Source organism: Portunus trituberculatus, chromosome 41 (assembly GCF_017591435.1).
Source record: "Portunus trituberculatus isolate SZX2019 chromosome 41, ASM1759143v1, whole genome shotgun sequence".
NCBI lineage: Eukaryota > Metazoa > Arthropoda > Malacostraca > Decapoda > Portunidae > Portunus > Portunus trituberculatus.
In genome coordinates this window covers 9,625,290-9,645,987 of record NC_059295.1, presented here as the reverse complement: position 1 = coordinate 9,645,987, position 20,698 = coordinate 9,625,290, and the positions used below count along the sequence as shown (strand labels likewise).

The 20,698-nt window shown below is 46.4% G+C and overlaps 1 protein-coding gene across 1 annotated transcript in view; it reads right to left on the bottom strand.

The window, feature by feature from the left end:
* Positions 1 to 20,351, bottom strand: part of LOC123517012 (glutamate receptor ionotropic, delta-2-like) — a 79,369-nt gene extending 59,018 nt beyond the window's left edge. Inside the window, exons 1-2 of the mRNA XM_045276829.1 lie at positions 20,272 to 20,351; positions 4,884 to 5,351 (exon numbers count right to left, since the gene is read on the bottom strand). The gene's annotated coding sequence lies outside the window, so the exon portion shown is untranslated. The remainder of the gene's footprint in view (positions 1 to 4,883; positions 5,352 to 20,271) is intronic.
* Positions 20,352 to 20,698: the final 347 nt, after the last annotated feature.

Here is a 20,698-nt window from a genome sequence, read left to right as displayed (position 1 = left end):
GGAGGAGGAGGAGGAGGAGGAGGAGGAGGAGGAGGAGGAGGAGGAGGAGGAGGAGGACGAGGAAGAGGAGGAGCGTGAGGAAGGTGCTATTGATCAGGCAGCTCTAAAGAAAACGGACAAAGGGTGTGTCATTATCTGGCACTCTGGATTATGGCTGAAACTTACTTGTCCAGAGAGAGAGAGAGAGAGAGAGAGAGAGAGAGAGAGAGAGAGAGAGAGAGCATAATATCCCTCGTATATCCTAAATTTCTCTTAAATATATCATTCATCTTATTTACTTATTTTATCCAATTATTTTGAAGAAGAAAAGTTGTGAGAGACGAATTGACTTCCTTTTCACACGTTCCGGGGTTCGAGACTCACGCGGAAATGTTAACAGAGGAGCTAGTACTCGTAGAAGGCCACGTGACTGCCTCCCTCTTAATCTGAATGAGATAGGATGGGAGGGTAAGGTAAGGGGAAGGAAGGGATTTATTTAATTGTTGAACTGTTACCAATGGATCACGTATCTGTCTCCCTCTTGCTCGAACGGTGTGGTGAGGGATGAGGGATTTCATTGTGCCTTAACTGTACCTGTGGTTTAGTGGAGTAAAAAAAGAAAAAATAAGTCGAATCTTGTCATAAAATGTGTACTTTACTTAACCGTTTGCTCTCTCTCTCTCTCTCTCTCTTTTCGTTGTCATTTTTACTCCCTAAGTCTTACATTTCCTTCTCCTCCTCCTCCTCTACCTCTTTCTTCTTCTTTTCTTCGTCCTCCACGTTGTCATTTTGTATTCTTCCTCCTCTTTTTCCTTTTCCTCTTCCTCCTCCTCCTCCTCCTCCTCCTCTTCCTCCTCCTTCTTCTCCTCGTCCTCCTCATTCTCTTCGTTCCGCTCCTCCTCTTCCTTCTCCTTCTTCTCCTCCTTCTCCTCCTCCTCCTCCTCCTCCTCCTCCTCCTCCTCCTCCTCCTCCTCCTCCTCCTCCTCCTCCTCCTCCTCCTCCTCCTCCTCCTCCTCCTCCTCCTCTTTCTCTTCTGTCTCCTCAACTTTCTCTTCGTATCACTGTTTCATCGACCCTCTCTCTCTCTCTCTCTCTCTCTCTCTCTCTGGAAAATAATTGTGTGCGCGTCCGTCTATCTGTCAGTGTGTTTGTCTTGCCCTGAATCAGCTGTCTTGTCCTGTCTTGTCTTGTCTTCAACGTGTTTAGTCTGTGTTTGCTTCTTTACTGACAGGCTGCTATTTGCTTCCTCCTCTTCTTCTTCTTCCTCCTCCTCCTCCTCCTCCTCCTCCTCCTCACGGTGATTTTTATTGATTTCCTTCCTTCCTTGCCTTCCCTTCCCTTCCTCGCTGACTTGTTGCTGTGTTGTATCGTAATTGTTGTAATTCTCTCTCTCTCTCTCTCTCTCTCTCTCTCTCTCTCTCTCTCTCTCTCTCTCTCTCTCTCTCTCTCTTCCTTGTCTTATTCTCGTCGCAGGCCCTTTTCCATTTTCTCTCTCTCTCTCTCTCTCTCTCTCTCTCTCTCTCTCTCTCTCTCTCTCTCTCTCACGCACGCACACAATTCAATTCCTTTCCTCTCTCTGTACTTTTCTTTAACTTTTCGAGGTCTCTCTCTCTCTCTCTCTCTCTCTCTCTCTCTCTCTCTCTCTCTCTCTCTCTCTCTTATCAAGTTCCATTCCTGTTTCGTGCGGCTGACAATTTTTCCCACGTCTATTTCGAGTGTCTGTCTGTCTGTCTGAATGTCTGAATGTCTAAGTTAGTAATTGTCTGTCTTCATCTTGCACGTAAAAAACGAAATAAAAAAAAACGCCTTACATTAAGAAAACGTAAAATTTTCATCGTTCTTCGTTCTTGGTGGTCATTGGCACTTTTTTTCTCGTTCTCCTTAATGCATTTCTGGTTCTTATTCCTCGTATAGTTTTTTTTTCTTCTTTTAATTGTCCTCTTCTCTTCTATTAATGTTCTTTTTTCTTCTTCGTTCGCTCACTCGTTGTTTCGTCATCGTTTTCTATGAGTTGGCTGTTACATTTTCTCTTCCTTATTCGAAGTGGTTGTTAAATTCCTTGCACTTTATTGGCTAAGCGGTTTTGTTTATTGACTCGTCCATACAGATAGGTGCTTTTTTGGTTTTCTGTTTTCCACTTATTTTGCTTATCTTACCTTGTGTATCTTTGTTTCCATGTGTGTGTGTGTGTGTGTGTGTGTGTGTGTGATTCACTGTTTGATCTGTTGCAGTCTCTGACGAGACAGCCAGACGTTACCCTACGGAACGAGCTCAGAGGTCATTATTTCCGATCTTGGGATAGGTCTGAGACCAGGCACACACCACACACCGGGACAACAAGGTCACAACTCCTCGATTTACATCCCGTACCTACTCACTGCTAGGCGAACAGGGGCTACACGTGAAAGGAGACACACCCAAATATCTCCACCCGGCCGGGGAATCGAACCCCGGTCCTCTGGCTTGTGAAGCCAGCGCTCTAACCACTGAGCTACCGGACTGTGTGTGTGTGTGTGTGTGTGTGTGTGTGTGTGTGTGTGTGTGTGTGTGTGTGTGTGTGTGTGTGTGTGTGTGTGTGTGTGTGTGTGTGTGGATGGACGCCACTCCTAAGGCTAACGTCACTGAGATCAATTTAACCAGAGTTGTGATTTATGTATATTTATTATACCATGTATTATGCACTTTGTAAATATTTCACCAATGTACATACATACATACATACATACATATATACATATATATATATATATATATATATATATATATATATATATATATATATATATATATATATATATATATATATGAAAGTGTGAATGATTTCAGTTTTGCATGAATTAAAGTGAATGTTTCCCCTACTAATGTATATACGCAATATGCAGCCACCCTGTGTGCTTGTGAGTTACCCTTCCCCCATGCCCTGACAAAAGACAATAGTTTTGTGATATGAGTAGAATCCCAGTGTGAATGAAGCGTGTGTGAAGGTCTGAATGTGTGTGTGTATATATACATACATATATATATATATATATATATATATATATATATATATATATATATATATATATATATATATATATATATATATATATATATATATAAATGGTTATTTTTTTTCTAAGGCTAAATATATTTGAAAATTAAGAAATAAAGAAATGGCTAAAATAAAATTAAAATTAATAAAAAAACTACATTAAGGAAAAATAAACATGTGTATATGTAAAAAATATATAGCTAAATTTCAAGGGAAGTTAAAATAAATAAAGAAAAAAACAGACAATGGCCTAAAAAAAAAGTGAACGCCACAGAACATAGGAAGTGGAGCACATCACCCTCCACACCAGACCTCGACCACACACCGGCCGGAGAGACCTCAGTAATTCACTATATACGTATTGCTAAGTGTGCTGGATTTGTCTGTCTGCCAGCCTGTCCTGCACGTATGTCCGTCTGTGTGTCTGCTAATTTCACAGCAATAAGGGCCCACCAGCAGATGAAGCCCAGGTACTCGAAGAAAAAAAAAAAGATCGAGAATTAAGGAAATGAACAAAATTCCAGTAATTGGAGACATTATCAGCAAGAAAAGAGCGTTTGAAGAGGCAGTGACAGTAAGAGGCAGCAATATGTCCATTAGCTTTATCTGTCGTACTCAGAAACTCCTCGTTTTTTGTGTGGAGGGCAGTCTGTGGTATTCTGCTGCCCCACACTTTAAGGAGCATTGCCGCAGACGAATACCTTCCCAGCACACTGTAAACAAAACAACGAGGACACTTAGCGCAATGAACGGAATAGACGCTACACTAAGATGATGTATATATTTTTAATGTAGGAGGAACACCGTCTGGCAAGAAAACTGTAAGAAAAAAGAGAGAAAGAAAAAAAAGAAAAAGAAAAAAAGGCTCGCTCAGGTGACGGTCCTTAAATCAGGTCAAAAGCGGTCGTCAAAATTGAAAGGGTTGCGTGATGATGACGTGGTTGTGTAATGTATCAGTGAAACAAAACCAGCAATGCAGCACTTCATTCAGTCAATACACTCTCAGCAGCTACATTACTCTATGAATTACCACTCAGAGCCCACACGTCTGCATAGCAATGAGTGGTGGTGGAGGAGGAGGAGGAGGAGGAGGAGGAGGAGGAGGAAGAAGAAGAAGAAAAGGAGGAGGAGGAGGAGGAGGAGGAGGAGGAGGAAGAAGAAGAAGAAAAGGAGGAGGAGGAGGGACGCTCATATCATGCCCTGACTTCTAAGCTCCTTCATTTCCCAAAGTTATTGCTTCCGTAGCGGACTTTCTTCACCATTTCACAGCGTTGGTCATCTTTTCTTATCATTGTGGTCACTATGACGAACTACTGAATAAACATAAAAAAGAACATCAATTCATTTTCACCTTTGCTAAGCTAGAGAAGAACGCATACTAGATTGTAGGACGAAGACATATCCTTTTAATGCCTTCAGTACCATGACACGTTTCCATATTCTTTCTACTTACTATTTGGTGATTTTATAGTTTCAGAAACTTATGTGGGGATTAAAATAGTGAAGACTCAGGCCGTTGATCTTCTGACCTCCATAAATCCTTCCTAATGTCAATAAAATAATTTAATCACACCCAAACTCATGGTAAAAATGCGTTCCAGGACTAAAGGGTTAAAAGCTGTACATGACTATAGAAACAAATAAAGGGTCTGAAGTGTCCAGTGCAGCACTCGAGTCAAGCCAACAGCACTAGAAACAGCACCAAAACACCAACAATGACTCGGTAAACAGGCACTCCCACAGTCACCTCAGCGAAGGGGTGGCTGATGAGGGCCACGTAATGCAACGCCAAAGAGCCACAGCAGCGGGCGTCCCCAGGCTGGGTGTTGAGGAGTGCCTTGCGTGGCACATCCTCATTAGTAACACTTACCTGGCGGGGTTGTCAACAGGTGAGGTGTTCTTGGTGTCCTCGGCGACCATCTTGAGCAGGAGGAAGAGGAGGAGAGAGAATGCGAGAAAGAGGAAGAGAAAGAGAAGAAGAGTGAGAAGTAGGGAGACGATCAGAAAACGCCTTAGGGACGAGTAGGAGGAGAAAAAAAAGTAAGAGGACAAGAACGTTGAAGAAGAGAAGGAGGATGAAGAAGACGACGACGAAGGAGGAATAAGACGACGAGGAAGACAAAGGCCGCCTCAACAGCGCCTCACCGTCAACACAAACACTTCAGCCTCCACACCACCGTCAGGCAGGTGTTGGTGGGCCCATAGGTGATCCTCGAGGCAGCTTGGTGGGCGCGGGATCTCCTTGGGGCGGCGGAGGTCGAGGGCCAGGAGGGCAGGGTCATACGAGGCGCCGCAGGTAAGGTCTCCGGAACCTGCCCGCTGTCTTGCTTGACGCCGACTGAAGCACAAAGAATGAGAGAGAACTGTATTGTGTCAGAGAAGGGGGGGGGGAATAAGGCAGCGGGGAAGGGGAAGGGGAGGACGCTAGGGTGGACTAGGGAAGGGGAGTGCTGTTGGGGGAGGATGGGGCTGTGAATTACGACATGGCTAGGTCAGGGTTATTGGGGAGGGAAGGGGGAGGGGAGGAAGTTTATGGAGGGCAGTAGGGAGGAGGAGAGGAGGGAGAGAAGGGAGAGGAAGGGGTAATAGATTGATAGTATGGTGAAAAGGTGAGAGGTATGGATGGAAGACAGGGAAGGGACGGGGTAAGGGGAAAGAAAGGGGGAGGATATAGGAAGGGGAGGGGGTGGAAGCAATGACCATGAGTAAGGGAGAACGGGTGATGGGGGGGAGGGGGTGAAGGTCGCTATGAGGACAGACTTATGTAGAATCATGCTAGACACACACACACACACACACACACACACACACACACACACACACACACACACACACACACACACACACATACCGTTTCGTGACTTGGTATTAATGCATGAAGTAGGAATTACAGACACTGTTATTATTGCTAACACTTGTCCTCCTCCTCCTCCTCCTCCTCCTCCTCCTCCTCCTCCTCCTCCTCCTCCTCCTAGTCCACTTCTTATTCCTTTTTTCATTCCTCTCACGTAAAATAACTCCACATCTCATGGAAATAATCTCTTGCAATTTGAACGAAGAAAAAATAAAAGAAAAAATAGATATTAGGTGAGAGAGAGAGAGAGAGAGAGAGAGAGAGAGAGAGAGAGAGAGAGAGAGAGAGAGAGAGAGAGAGAGAGAGAGAGAGAGAGAGAGAGAGAGAGAGAGAGAGAGAGAGAGAGACTTATTTACTCTGTTGTGTTGCTTTATTAAGGATAAGTTGCAGTGTTCCTCATACAATGTTTGTTACAAAAAAAGTGTTATTTATTTTTCTTTCCTCCGGTGTTACGTGCGTCACGCGAACAATTTCCCTCCTCCTCATGCATATGTATGTCCCTACGACACTCTCCCTTCCCCTTCCTCATCATGCATAGTAGTAGTAGTAGTAGTAGTAGTAGTAGTAGTAGTAGTGGTGGTGTGGTGGTGGTGGTGGTGGTGGTGGTGGTGGTGGTGGTGGTGGTGGTGGTGGTGGTGGTGGTGGTGGTGGTGGTGGTGGTGGTGGTGGTGGTGGTGGTGGTGGTGGTGGTGGTGGTGGTGGTGGTGGTGGTGGCAGCAGCAGCAGCAGCAGCAGCAGCAGCAGCAGCAGCAGCAGCAGCAGCAGCAGCAGTAGTAGTAGTCACCGTCACATGTCAGAGTACAAAAGTAGTAGTAGTAGTAGTAGTAGCAGCAGTAGTAGTCGTAGTAGAAGTAGTAGTAGTAGTGGAAGGGGTGATGATAGCGGTGGTGGTGGTAATATTAGAAAATGACACACACACACACACACACACACACACACACACACACACACACACACACACACACACAGTACACACAGTGGTAGTAGTAGTAGTAGTGGTGGAAGGGTGATGACATGGTGGTGGTAATATTACAATGACACACACACACACACACACACACACACACACACACACACACACACACACACACACACACACACACACACACACACACACACACACACACACACACACACACACACACACACACACACACACACACACACACACACACACACACACACACACACACACACACACACACACACACACACACACACACACACACACACACACACCGCGTAGTGTAGTGGTTAGCACACTCGACTCACAATCGAGAGGGCCGGGTTCGAGTCCCGGTAAGCGGCGTGGCAAAATGGGCAAGCCTCTTAATGTGTGGCCCCTGTTCACCTAGCAGTAAATAGGTACGGGATGTAACTCGAGGGGTTGTGGCCTCAGTCCTACCCGAAGATCGGTCTATGAGCTCTGAGCTCGCTCCGTAATGGGGAAGACTGGCTGGGTGACCAGCAGACGACCGAGGTGAATTACACACACACACACACACACACACACACACACACACACACACACACACACACACACACACAGACACACACACACACACACACACACACACACACACACACACACACAGGTACATACACACACACATTTTTTTTTTTTTATTTAAACTAGGTTACATGTGTTGTACATACCAGAGGTCTGAGACTATGGTATAGTTCAGGCCTATCTTGGCAACAAAAGAAAATACACAATATTTACAGAAGTGAGACAAGTTGATAATTTGATAATAGTATATAATTACACACTTTCACTGCACTTATTGGTGTCACACTAGCACTTTAGCCACTCGTTCACGCCTCTTTTGTACGCCTGGAGGCATGTAGAGTGGTGTATGTTTGTGTCTTGCACCAGCCGGTTCCACATGCGGCTGTAACGAGGGAGGAAGGAACGGAGGTGACTCTCGGTCCTCGCAAAGGGCACAGTCACAGTGAGGTGGTGGTCTATTAGGCCGGCGGTTCGAGTGTCATGTGTGGGGATGGATGGGGTGGCAGGCGTAGTGGTGCCAGGTGTGGAGTCTGTTGCCTGAGGGCCTTGTACATGACGCACAGGCCCGCCACGTCTCGCCGCTGCTGTAGAGGTTGAAAGTTGGGCTGCTGATCCTGGTTCCTCATTTGCACCATCCTCTGCGCTCTTGCCTGGATCCTGTCAAGCCCGGCAAGATAGGAGGGTGGGCAGGAGGACCAGGTGAGGGGAGCGTACTCCATGACGGGCCTGACCTGGGCCCTGTAGAGGGACGCTATCCCCGGACCGTCGAGCAACTTCCCAACGCGTCGGACACAGCTCAGCCTCCACGCCGCATCCCTGGCAACCCTCCTCACGTGGGTGGTGAAAGTTAGGCCTGCGTCTACTTCCACCCCCAGGATGGAGATAGACTGCTGGAAAGGCAGCCTTTTGCCTTCAAGAAAGAAGGCTGGGGGATGGGCGTCTTCTCGCCGCCTGGAGATGTGCAGGACTTGAGTTTTCTCAGGGGCGAGGGTTGTTGCCAGCGGCAGCTCCAGGATGCAATAACTTGCAGGACAGCGTTGATTCTGTCCACCGTGTTCTGCCGGTGGTTCCTGTCGCTGATGAAGGTGAGGGTGCAGTCGTCTGCATAAGCTTTGGCCTCGGGGACTAGTTGCAGTATGTCATTGAAATATACACACCACAACAGAGGCCCGAGGACACTGCCCTGAGGGACGCTGGCTTTGATATGGTGTTGGGAGGACGAGTGGCCATCAACAACAGTGTGCAGGGTTCTGCCATGAAGGTAGTCCTCCAGGAGGTGCAGCAGTCCTCCACACACTCCAAGGCTCCTCAGTTTGGCTGCCATTCCCTTGAACCACACTCTGTCAAAAGCACCGGCGATATCCAGGGCAACGACGAACACCTCTTTCCCACTGTCTATCGCGGTGCTCCACTCCGTAGAGTTTAGGAGAAGCAGGTCGGCTGCCGACTTACCCTGCCTGAACCCAAACTGCTTTGAGTTAAGGAGGTGGTGGGCGTCGAGGAAGGCGGTGACTTTTCTCGTGATGAGGACTTCCAGCGTCTTCCCCACCACGGAGAGGAGAGATGGGCCTGTAGTTCTTAGGATCCGCCCTGCTACCCTTCTTGTGTACAGGCACCACTCTGGCCTGCTTCCAGAGTGCTGGCCATGTTTGGGAAGTGAGGCATTCCCGGTAGAGCTGGGTGAGTGGAGTGGCGAGCTCAGCTGCACATTGCCTGAGTATGTGAGGGCTGATGTTGTCTGGTCCCAGAGCCTTCTTCGTGTCGGTCTTGCTGAGCAGGGCCATCACCTCCTCCATGGTGATGTGCAGGCTGTCCAGCTCAGCAGTTGTTAGCACTGGGATCCTGGGTGGAGTGTTGTTTGGGTGGGTAACACTCATTTTGGTGGAGAAGTGGGCGGAGAATAGCTCGGCTTTGTCCCTCCCTCTCGTCACTACCTCACCGCTCGGTGTGGTGAGTGGGGGGGATGGTGGAGTCCGTGGCCAGGCCCTGCTGCTGCTTCAAGCTACTCCACCACTCCTTCTTACCAACATTCTGACCTGAGAGCTTTGCAGTCAGGTCAGTCTTCCACCTTTGGATGGCGGCTTTTTGCGCGTTGGCCATGTTGCGGCAGGCAGCTTTATATGACTCACGGTTGGCTTGGGTGCTGCTTGCTCTCAGTCGTCGCCAGGCCCTGCTCTTCAAGTCCGCCGCCTCACGACAGCGAAATCCAAACCATGGCTGATCCCCCTGGTCTTGATTTATATGTCTGGCAGGGCACATACTTTGACTGAAGGGACAGCAGGTGACTGGTGAAGGCCTCCACCTGTTCGTTAAGGGTGCCAGTGAGACGATCCTCCCAGTTTGTCTGGCTGAGCTCAGCTCTCAGTGCCTCCCAGTCAGCTCGCCGCCAAAGCCAGTTGGTGCGCGTTGTCGGTTCATCCCTGTCCACCCTCACTTTCACTGTCGTAAGGATGGCCACGTGGTCAGATGACCCAGGGGTACCGAGTGGGCGGCAGGTGACTAATCCCTCTGGCAGATCGGTAATTACTGGATCGAGTGAGGAGCCAGAAATATGGGTTGGGAAGTCGACATGGTTAGTGAGCCCAAAATCTGTTAGCAAGTCATCAAATGCCCTCGCCACAAGGTGCTGGTTGAGGTCACCAATGATGATGAGGTGTTTGCAGGCTTGCTGGTACAGTAGGGCATCCAGATTAGTGTGGATAAAGTGAAGAGGCTCACTTCCCTGCCACTGAGGGCGGTAACACACACAAAGGAGCACTGCTTCATTATTGTGTGTCCACACCTTAAAAAATATGAGCTCCAGGTGCTCTGGCATGTCTACTTCCACCACCTGTACAGAGAGAGACTTCCTAAAGCACACGGCAACACCACCAAAAGTGCCATGCGTTCTGTCTCGGCGGTGCCATGTTGTGTAGTCCTGCAGCTGTCCGTAGTTGGCGGGCACCGAGGAGTTTAGGAAGGTCTCCACTGTGGCAATGACGTCAGGGTTGTGAGGCAGCACGTGACTGTGCGTCAGGTCGCCGATGTTAGTCTGCAGACCCCTAACATTGGCTGACAGAATAGTGAGCTTGTCCCGGCAGCGCCCGCCATTGCTCCAGTTGTTGTGGCGGTAATACTGTGGTGGTGCCGGGGGGGCGTAAGGGGGGGACCAATCTCTTGTCGTGGGAGTGGTGATTCTCTGGAGAGACTGAAACACGAGGTCTCTCGTCCGGTTTTGCTCGTTTATGAGGTGAGCAAATAACCTTTCCTGCCGCTCCTGGTTGAGGCGTGTGAGGCAGTCCTGATGTGTGTGGCCCAGGCGGTTACAATGCTCACACCTCGTCCTCCTGGTACAGTCTTCCGTGGAATGACCTCTCTTCCTGCAGTGACGGCAGTACGTGCTTGGACGTCTGTGCTGGCTAGTGTTTTGCCGTGAGTTGTGAGGTGGACGGGTGGCAGGCGCTGGGATAGCGGAGGGCGGTGGCTCGGCTCGCTGTCCAGGTCGTGCGCGCGGCCCGGCAGGGGGGTGGCGGGCGGCTGGTGCGCTGCGGCGTGGGGGGTGCTGGGTTCTGGGTGGGAGGCTGCGTTTGTTTGTGATGTTCTCTCACGATGTGTTTGTTGTTGTTGTTGTTGTCTTCGAGCAGAGCGGTGATTGTTGAGGACTTGGTTTGGTTGGTTGGGGGGTGGAGTTCCCGTAATCCCTGTTTGTGGTGAGTCAGAGGCAGGTGGTTGGAGAGGCGCAGTTTGAGTTGTGGATGCGTCAGTGGTGGGGTGATGGGTCGGTCAGTGGACGTAGAAGGAACAGTAGAGGTGGTGGTGACGTCAGTGGATATAGGCTCTACGGTTGTGGTGGTAGAGGTGGAGATAGTAGTGGTTGTGGTGGCGGAAGTGGTGGTTGCAGGGCTGGTAGCAACCTCTGGGAGGGTGGGATTCACCTGACTAGGCACGTGTGAGGTCTGGCCAGGTGGGCTGGAAGCAGGGTTGGGAGCAGCTACTGGTGGGGCGGAATTGACCTGACTCTGCACTTGTGAGGTCCGGCCAGGTGGGCAGGAAGTGCTTTCAAGATTATGGGGATTTATCTGGCTAGATACTCGAGGGGTCTGGAAAACACGTGGTTTACCTGAGGTCCACCAGCTACAGGCTGCCTCGTTGCTGGTCACGTGTTGCTGCCACTCCTTGTCGATCCTCTCCGAGCTTGCGGTGCAGGCGATGGAATTTGTATCTAATTCCTCTAGGCTTGATCTGAGCGCCACAATCCTGTCAAGGAAGTGGATGACGGACACCAAGTACTCCCTGTTTTCAGCGATGTGGTGAGTGTGAGGCTCAAACAAGTTAAGGATGGCTTTTTTACTCCTTAGTTCCTTACGGAGTGACTTGTTTAGTTTAATGAGCTCAGGCTTGTCAAGGCGTAACAGATCACTGTCCTCGTCGTGTTGTTCAGTGAGGTCGTGCTGTGGGGTTGGTGCTGCTCTTTGCTCAGGTACTCCACGTGTGCATTGACTCCTGAGCCTCACGCGACACCCAAATATCTCCACCCGGCCGGGGAATCGAACCCCGGTCATCTGGCTTGTGAAGCCAGCGCTCTAACCACTGAGCTACCGGGCCGTGTGTGTGTGTGTGTGTGTGTGTGTGTGGGGGAGAGGAATGGGAAGGCAGTCACGTGGGCACAAATGATGGTCAGCCTAATTGTCCCCCTTGTTAGGACGCTAATTGTTGACGGCTAAAAGGGGGGAGGGGGTTGGGAAAAGGAGGGGTGGAGGTAGAAGGAGGGGGAGAGGGAACGTGAGGAGGGAGGGAGGACTGAGGGAAGGAAGAGAATCTGAGAGAACGGAGGAGTCGGGGGAGGAGGAAAAGAATAGAGAAAGACAGAGGAGAGGTAAGGGAGAGGGAGGGGGCGAGGAGTGCATTTGGAAAGGAGGGGGGAGTAATGGGGGGTGGTTGAATAGGCATGAAATCTCTTAGGCCTATGATGAAGAATTATTAGTTATTATTTTTTTCAAGTGGGAAAGAAAATAGGAAATGTAACTGTCTAGATATCTATTTTGCAAGTCATTGTTGTTTGTTATTCACTACGTTTATTCATCTCTGTGCGTATCCATTATTCATGATGGTTTTTTTCATCTGTGTATATATGTATGTATGTATGTATGTATGTATGTATATCTTCACTCCCTCATTTATATATTACCAGCATGTGTGTGTGTGTGTGTGTGTGTGTGTGTGTGTGTGTGTGTGTGTGTGTGTGTGTGTGTGTGTGTGTGTGTGTGTGTGTGTGTGTGTGTGTGTGTATGCTTGTTCTTTTCATTTCTTTCATCATCACTCATTCACTCACGCCCCTTATTTTCATTTATGCTTTCCTTTACCTATTACAAAAACTTCCACTCACTAATCATCTCAGGTACAACATTAGCAACACGCAGGTGGAAAAACAATAGAAAAAATATATATATACGTAACTTTTTAATATGAAGAACTATGATGAACACAATAATCATAAACCAACCAAATATAAACAACCATTCTCTCAATAAACCTATCCATTTATCTACCTACCTCTCCAGTCTCAAACAGTCTCCTGCCTCCCTTCCCTTCCCTTCCTTCCTTCCGTTTCCCAAGGCGGCCGTAAACTTGTGTCCATCCTCAGAGGAGAGAGAATAAAAACGTGTAAATAATGAATTAATCCCTGCGGCCGTCTTCTCAGTGTGTCCAGACCAGCAGGAGGCCTCAGTATTGTGTTTCCCTTACTGGCCCGGGGCTGTGCTGAGGGAGGAACTGAGGCGAGCGAGGTAGGGACACAAAGCAGATAGGCAATACCACAGAGAGCTTAGCGTCGTGTTGCATCTCAAGTATGTTTTGATGGCGAGGTAATGAAGTGTTGACAGGTAAGGTTAGATTGTAGTTAGTGAAATAAAGGGTAAAAGATGAGCAGTTAGGAGGGAGATTGGTTATAAGGAGTGTTAGTACATAACGATAGATAAGAAGATAGTGAAATAAGGAGAGAGAGAGAGAGAGAGAGAGAGAGAGAGAGAGAGAGAGAGAGAGAGAGAGAGAGAGAGAGAGAGAGAGAGAGAGAGAGAGAGAGAGAGCAATAGCAGCAGTAGTAGCAGTAGTAGTAGTAGTAGTAGTAGTAGAGCAGTAGAGTAGTAGTAGAGAGAGAAGAAGAAGAAGAAGAAGAAGAAGAAGAAGAAGAGAAGAAGAAGAAGAAGAAGAAGAGAGAGTAGTAGTAGTAGTAGTAGTAGTAGTAGTAGTAGTAGTAGCTGCTGCTGCTACTGTATCATTGTTTATGAAACTACTACTACTACTACTAACTACTATACTAGCTGCTGCTACATTTAAAAAGAAATACCAATCATAAGCAAAACAACAACAAACAACAACAACAACAACAACAACAACAACAAGACCTACTCTAAAACTGCCCCCACTCAGAAAAACAGATAAATAACATGAAATAAAAAAAAGAATAAAAAAATCATCAGCCTGAGAGAGAGAGAGAGAGAGAGAGAGAGAGAGAGAGAGAGAGAGAGAGAGAGGCGTCGCGGTGTGAAGCATTAGCGGCGACGCGGGAAAAATTTAAGACACTCCAGAACATTCTTGTCTGTCCAGGTCAAATTATGAGGTCACTCAGAGCTCGGCGGGGATTACAAATGACGGATAACAGCCTTCCCATTCCCCATCCCCTTCCTCCTCCCCTCCCCATCCTCCTACTTCCCCTCCCCCCACCCTTTCCCCCCCCTCCTCCACCCCTCCCCGACCACCACCACTTCGACCCACACTGATTTATCGAAATGAAACAAAATATTCGGCTCAGCGCAGGAGTGTTTCCAAGATTTATGTGTTGCCGCGGTGCTGGGAATGACTGAAGCGTCCAATGGGGGGTTCCAAAGGGCAGGGAAGGTGGCTAAAAGGTTCAGAGCGTATTAAGCAGGGTTAGAATGTGCTTGAAAGGTTTAAAAGGTGACTGGGTGATACAGAAAAGTGGTTAAAAAGGTTCAAGAGGAGTTTAGGGAGGTTCAGAGTGTGCTTATGAGACTCAAGGGAGGGTTGAAATGGTGAGGGAAAACAGTTAAGAGGTTCAAAACGGGTTTAGCTTTTGATAGAGATGCAGATACTTATTAGAAGGTTCAAAAGAGGTTCCGGAATATGTTTACGAGGTTGTTATTTGTTTGCAGTTTAAGGAAAAGTTTTAAACGACACAGGAAATCTCTAAAAGAATAAACATTAATTATTTAACACAACTGTAATTAAAAACTCAAAATTTGAGAATAAGCTTAAAAATGGTTTATAAAATGGTAAGGAGCTTTGAGAAGTCTAAGAAGCATAGGTGATCATTTCAAAGTGGTCTGAGAAGTGTTTAAGAGTACAAATTAAGCGTTTAGGAGATACAGTTATCTAAAACGTCGTTAGAAGAGGTTCAAATACATTCAAATGGTTCGAATAGGTTTACACGTTTTGGAGCTTGATTCAAATCGTTCAGAATTTCTTAAGGCAACAGATTAAGTGTTCGCACGAGTATGAATAAAAGAAGTTTTAAAGAAAAAGAGATTGAAATAAAATCAAACAGTATTTAGAAGGTTATGCGATATGAATCAAATCGTTCAGAATTTCTTACGAGAGTAGAGATTAAGTGTTAGCACTAATATTGATCAAGGTAGTTTGTTTCCAAGTTCCAAAGTATGACTCAAAGGCACGAAATGTCCTCAGAATTAATACAAGAATATCGGAACACACTTGAGGAGTTTAATACCCCACAAAAGACTGATGTGATGGAAAGGACAAATGACCATTCCGAAAATAAAATAAAAAAAAGAAGAAATGGTAGTTAGAATGAATGTTTAAAGCCTCTGAAGCGACCAATGGCACGGAAAGGCGTTCAGAAGAGAACAAAGGAGCATTTATCATAACTTTGCTGCCACAAGGGAAGGAGAAATTATTCGCATACAGAGCAACAGGAATTATGAGGCTGCTTGACGGCACTGAGGTGAAATAAAGCCTTGGGATCGAACGTCACTGGAGCGGCGCTGCGTCACAGTCGAGGTGGTGCAGTACTGTGCTCGGAAAGAAAGAACCTGGAAATAAAGTGACGGGAGAAAAAAAAATTGCTAGGATAAAAAGGTATCGTGAAAAAAAGTAATACAGTAGTACTAACTTTATTTAAGAAAAGAAAGTGTTTGTTAGTGTGTTTTGTTTAGGTTAGGTTAAGTTAGTTTAGGTTAGGTTAGGTTAGGTTGGAGTCGGTGAGGTGAGGTTGGGCTAGGTGAGGTTAGGTTAGTTAGTTAGGTTAGGTTAGTGTTACGTTAAGTCGGGTTACGTTAGGTTAGGTTACGTCCAAGATACAAACAAAAACAATTATTATTTTTGTTACTCTTTTTCCTGATACATTCTTTTTTGTTACTTTATGTTGTTCTTTCTTCACATTACTCTCTGTCCCCACAACCGCAAAGCACAGCGCCACAGAAGATACAACACCTGCACCACCCGTCACACCAATGTCCACACGAACACAGTAGTACACCGTCACAGGAACACCACAGCATCAGCACAGCGTCACAGAATCACAAAGCCTGGTACAAGTCGGGTAATAATTCTAAATGAAATAAAACATCAAACTCAACTTGTAACGGAATTAATATGAAAAAACCAGAGTAATATTTCATCCCATTATCAACCTCTTCATGTTTATTCTGCTTACTATATGGTGATTTTAGACAGCTTCAGAAAATAATGTGGGGATTAGAATAGTCAAGACTGTGGCCATTAATCTTCTCTTCTGACCTCCATAGACTCTTTCTAGTGTAAATAAAACCGTCTGATCATACCCAAACTCATGGTAAAAATGCATCCCAGTACTGAAAGGGTTAACCACAAATCCACCAAATCAAACAGTAACATTGAGACACAAAGACCACCACACACGTCACAGCAACACAGAACAACTAAACCTCGTCACACTGAGTACATCACGCGACCACAGCAACAGAACCCGTCACATCACAGAATAACTGAACCACAAAACACCACAGCGTCACAGCTACCTCCACCACACACCACAGCACAATAACACCGCATAACATACAGTGGCGTCACAGCATCACTCCACAGCCACACACGCCACAGCCAGACACACGACACCGCGCCACCACACCACCACACCGCCACAAAAGACTCCGTAACACAATCAATCATCATCATTTTCCTAGCGAGCGGAGGGAGGAGGAGGAGGAGGAGGAGGAGGAGGAGGAGGAGGAGGAGGAGGAGGAGGAGGAGGAGGAGGAGAAGGAGGAGGAGGAGGAGGAGGGTGACGGAAACGAGTGACGCACCTTCCCTCCCTTCATTCTCCTTTCTTCTTTCCTTCTTTCTTTCTTTTCTCTCTCTCTCTCTCTCTCTCTCTCTCTCTCTCTCCATAACTCTTTCCCTTCTACAATATAAGTCCCTCTGTTTCCTCTGTTTATTATTTAAGGATCTCTCTCTCTCTCTCTCTCTCTCTCTCTCTCTCTCTCTCTCTCTCTCTCTCTCCACCGTCCTTATCCTTCTTACCTTCTACCCCTTTCATGTCTCCTCCTCCTCCTCCTCCTCCTCCTCCTCCTCCTCCTCCTCCTCCTCCTCCTCCTCCTGCCCCTCCTCCTTTCCCTTTCCTTCCTACAGGCCTCTCAAAGTCTGTACTTAGGCCTACACAAGAGAAGTGCCATAACTCAAGACAATGCGTGTAGGCTTTGTGGGTGTCAACTACGCCGCCCACACCTGGCCTAGTCTGTGTGTGTGTGTGTGTGTGTGTGTGTGTGTGTGTGTGTGTGTGTGTGTGTGTGTGTGTGTGTGTGTGTGTGTGTGTGTGTGTCTGTGTGTCTGTGTGTGTGTTTCATTTCCTCGTCAATATCTTAGTTTTTTTTCTTTTTCCTTCTTTTTTCTATTCCTTTCGTCTCTCTCTCTCTCTCTCTCTCTCTCTCTCTCTCTCTCTCTCTCTCTCTCTCTCTCTCTCTCTCTCTCTCTCTCTCTCTCTCTCTCTCTCTCTCTCTCTCTCTCTCTCTCTCTCTCTCTCTCTATCTCTCTCTCTCCTTTTTCCTTCTCCCTATTTCTCCTCCTCCTCTTTTACATCGTCTTTTTGTTATTGTTATTGTTGTTCTTACCCCATCCTCCTTCTTCCATTGCCCCTCCTCCTCCTCCTCCTCCTCCTCTTCCTCCTCCTCCTCCTCTTCCTCCTCCTCTTCCTCCTCCTCCTCCTCCTCCTCCTCCTCCTCCATACATAAAAAAGGCGACAAATCACTCCCATGTAACTACAGACCCATCAGCCTCCCATCTGTGGTATGCAAATTAATGGAAACTGTAATTCGCAATAACTTAGTCAACTTTCTAGAAGTAAATGATTTAATCAATGACTCACAGCACGGCTTTCGAAACAGACGTTCTTGTCTGACTAATTTACTTGACTTCTTTAATGATGTTTTCACCATGTACGACGAAACAAAGGCAGTAGATGTTGTGTATCTAGATTTTCAAAAAGCTTTTGACAAAGTTCCCCATAAGCGGCTACTAGGTAAATTGAAGTCACATGGTGTAGATGGAATACTTCTCAAATGGCTTGAAGACTGGCTTTCTGAGAGAAAACAGCGCGTTGTTTTAAATGGTAAATTTTCAAAATGGCGAGAAGTCTTAAGCGGTGTACCACAGGGATCTGTGCTTGGCCCGGTTCTTTTCCTTATTTATGTTAATGATATCGATGAGGGCCTCACCTGTAAAGTAAGTAAGTTTGCTGATGATACTAAAATAATGAATAAAGTAGTCACGTCGGAGGATAAAAGAAAACTACAATCAGATCTCGACCGCTTAGCCACTTGGTCAGACAAGTGGCAGATGAGCTTCAATGTAGATAAATGTAAAGTGTTGCACATTGGTAGCAATAATGATCATACTAATTATTCAATGAACGGTTCCGAGCTTCTTAAGGTTGATGAGGAAAAAGACTTAGGCGTCATAATTACTTCAGACCTCAAGTCAAGTAAACACTGCTCGGAAGTAGTCAAAACGGCAAACAAACTGGTTGGGTTTATCGGTAGAACTTTTCAATTTAAATCAGAAGGGGTTATTCTCACATTGTTTAATGCACTCGTCCGACCTCATCTTGAGTACTGTGTCCAGTTCTGGTCACCCCACTATAGGAAAGATATAGACAACCTGGAGAGAGTCCAAAGAAGAGTCACCAAATTGATCCCACGACTGCGAAACAAGCCTTACGAGGAGCGCTTGAGGAACTCAACTTGTTCAGTTTAGAGAAGCGGCGTATGCGAGGAGATTTGATTGAACTATTTAAAATGTTCCGGGGCTTTGATAACATAAATGTAAACAACTATCTCACCATTGACAGCTCCAACACCACTAGAAATAATGGCTACAAGATTACAGGTAAACGTTTCAGGTCAGACGAGGCAAAACATTATTTCTTCAATAGAATTGTAAATGTCTGGAACTCTCTCCCAGCACATGTTGTCCTTAGCAATACGATAGAAACTTTTAAAAAAAGGTTGGACATTCACTTCACATTAACCCCTCAAATGACGTACTTTGCGCCTTCATAAGATATTCTTTTTTGTTTGTAGTTACTGTACTAGATAGTGTCACTTCTCCTTCAATCTTTCCTATCACATCTTTGACTTTCTCTCCCTGTGGTCTCTTTTCTTCTTCCTTGAACCCTGATGTCCTTCAGCCTCTAACTTATAGCATCTGTAGTGGTAGCATAGGCACACAGACAGCCTCGTTAGGCCCAGTAGGGCTGTTGCTGTCTGTTCCTTCCTTCCTTCCTTCCTCCTCCTCGTCCTTCTTCTCCTCCTCCTCGTCCTCCTCCTCGTCCTCCTTCTCCTCCTCCTCCTCTTCCTCCTCCTCCTCCTCCTCCTCCTCCTCCTCCTCCTCCTCCTCCTCCTCCCTTCAATTCCACTTTTCCATCAAAGACCAAAACTTTCATCACGATTTTTTGGGGTCCGTTGTTATCCCTCTTGTCCAGCACAGGCCCCCCTCTCTCTCTCTCTCTCTCTCTCTCTCTCTCTCTCTCTCTCTCTCTCTCTCTCTCTCTCTCTCTCTCTCTCTCCCTTCCCTCCCTTCTCTTGTCCTTCAAAAGATACCATCACCACTACCCTTTGTTCCCCCATCTCTCTTCTCTCTCTCTCTCTCTCTCTCTCTCTCTCTCTCTCTCTCTCTCTCTCTCTCTCTTTCATCTCATCATGAAAGGAAGAGACAAGGCTGTGTTGGAAAATGATAATACTGCTAACATATCTCTTCCTCCTCCTCTTCCTCCTCCTCCTCCTCCTCCTCCTCCTCCTCCTCCTCCTCCTCCTCCTCTCTACCCATGTGTCTTTTTTTTTCTCCCTGATTTTAATTTGTAGTTAAAAGAAAGATAAGTTTGGTAATCATTTGAGAGAGAGAGAGAGAGAGAGAGAGATGTGATGTAATATTGGGATAAAAGGAAGATAAACAAATGGAAGGAAAATAAAAAAAAAAGTAGAATGTGAGGGAATAGTGGTACAACAACAGAAAATGGAAGACAATGATAGAAAACGGGAAAATAATTTAAAGAGGAGAAAAAAAAAGAAAAAGAAAAAGAAAAACAAGAATAGGAAGCAATACTGAATGAAAATGGAAAATAAAAGATAAACAGAAAGAAAAAATAAAGGAAAAAAGATTCACAGAAAATTAAAGAAAAAATCAAAACGAAACTAAAAAAAAAAAAAAATAGAAAACAGCCCAAAAAAAAGAGAGCAACAACAGAAAACGGAACAAAACACCGAAAAGCAAAAAGAAAACGGACAAAGAACCAAAAAATCAGATGAGATACTAAACAGAAATAAAAAAAAATGATGAAAAAAAGAAGGCCTGACAGAGGGGCAACTACAGACAGACAGACAGACAGACAGACAGACGCAGCCTCACCTTTGGTCCGGGCAGAGGTGATCAATCGTCACCTGGGCAGGGGAGGCTCAGGCGGCTGTCACCACGCCGCCTCTACCGGGCACTGCACTGAGAGAGAGAGAGAGAGAGAGAGAGAGAGAGAGAGAGAGAGAGAGAGAGAGAGAGAGAGAGAGAGAGAGAGAGAGAGAGAGAGAGAGAGAGAGAGAGAGAGAGAGAGAGAGAGAGAGAGAGAGAGAGAGAGAGAGAGAGAGAGAGAGAGAGAGAGAGAGAGAGAGAGAGAGAGAGAGAGAGAGAGAGAGAGAGAGAGAGAGAGAGAGAGAGAGAGAGAGAGAGAGAGAGAGAGAGAGAGAGAGAGTTAATCATTGTGGTGTGGTGATTGAAGAAAAATACACGAAGAAAAAATAATGAAAATAGAGATAGAGAGAGAGAAGAGAGAGAGAGAGAGAGA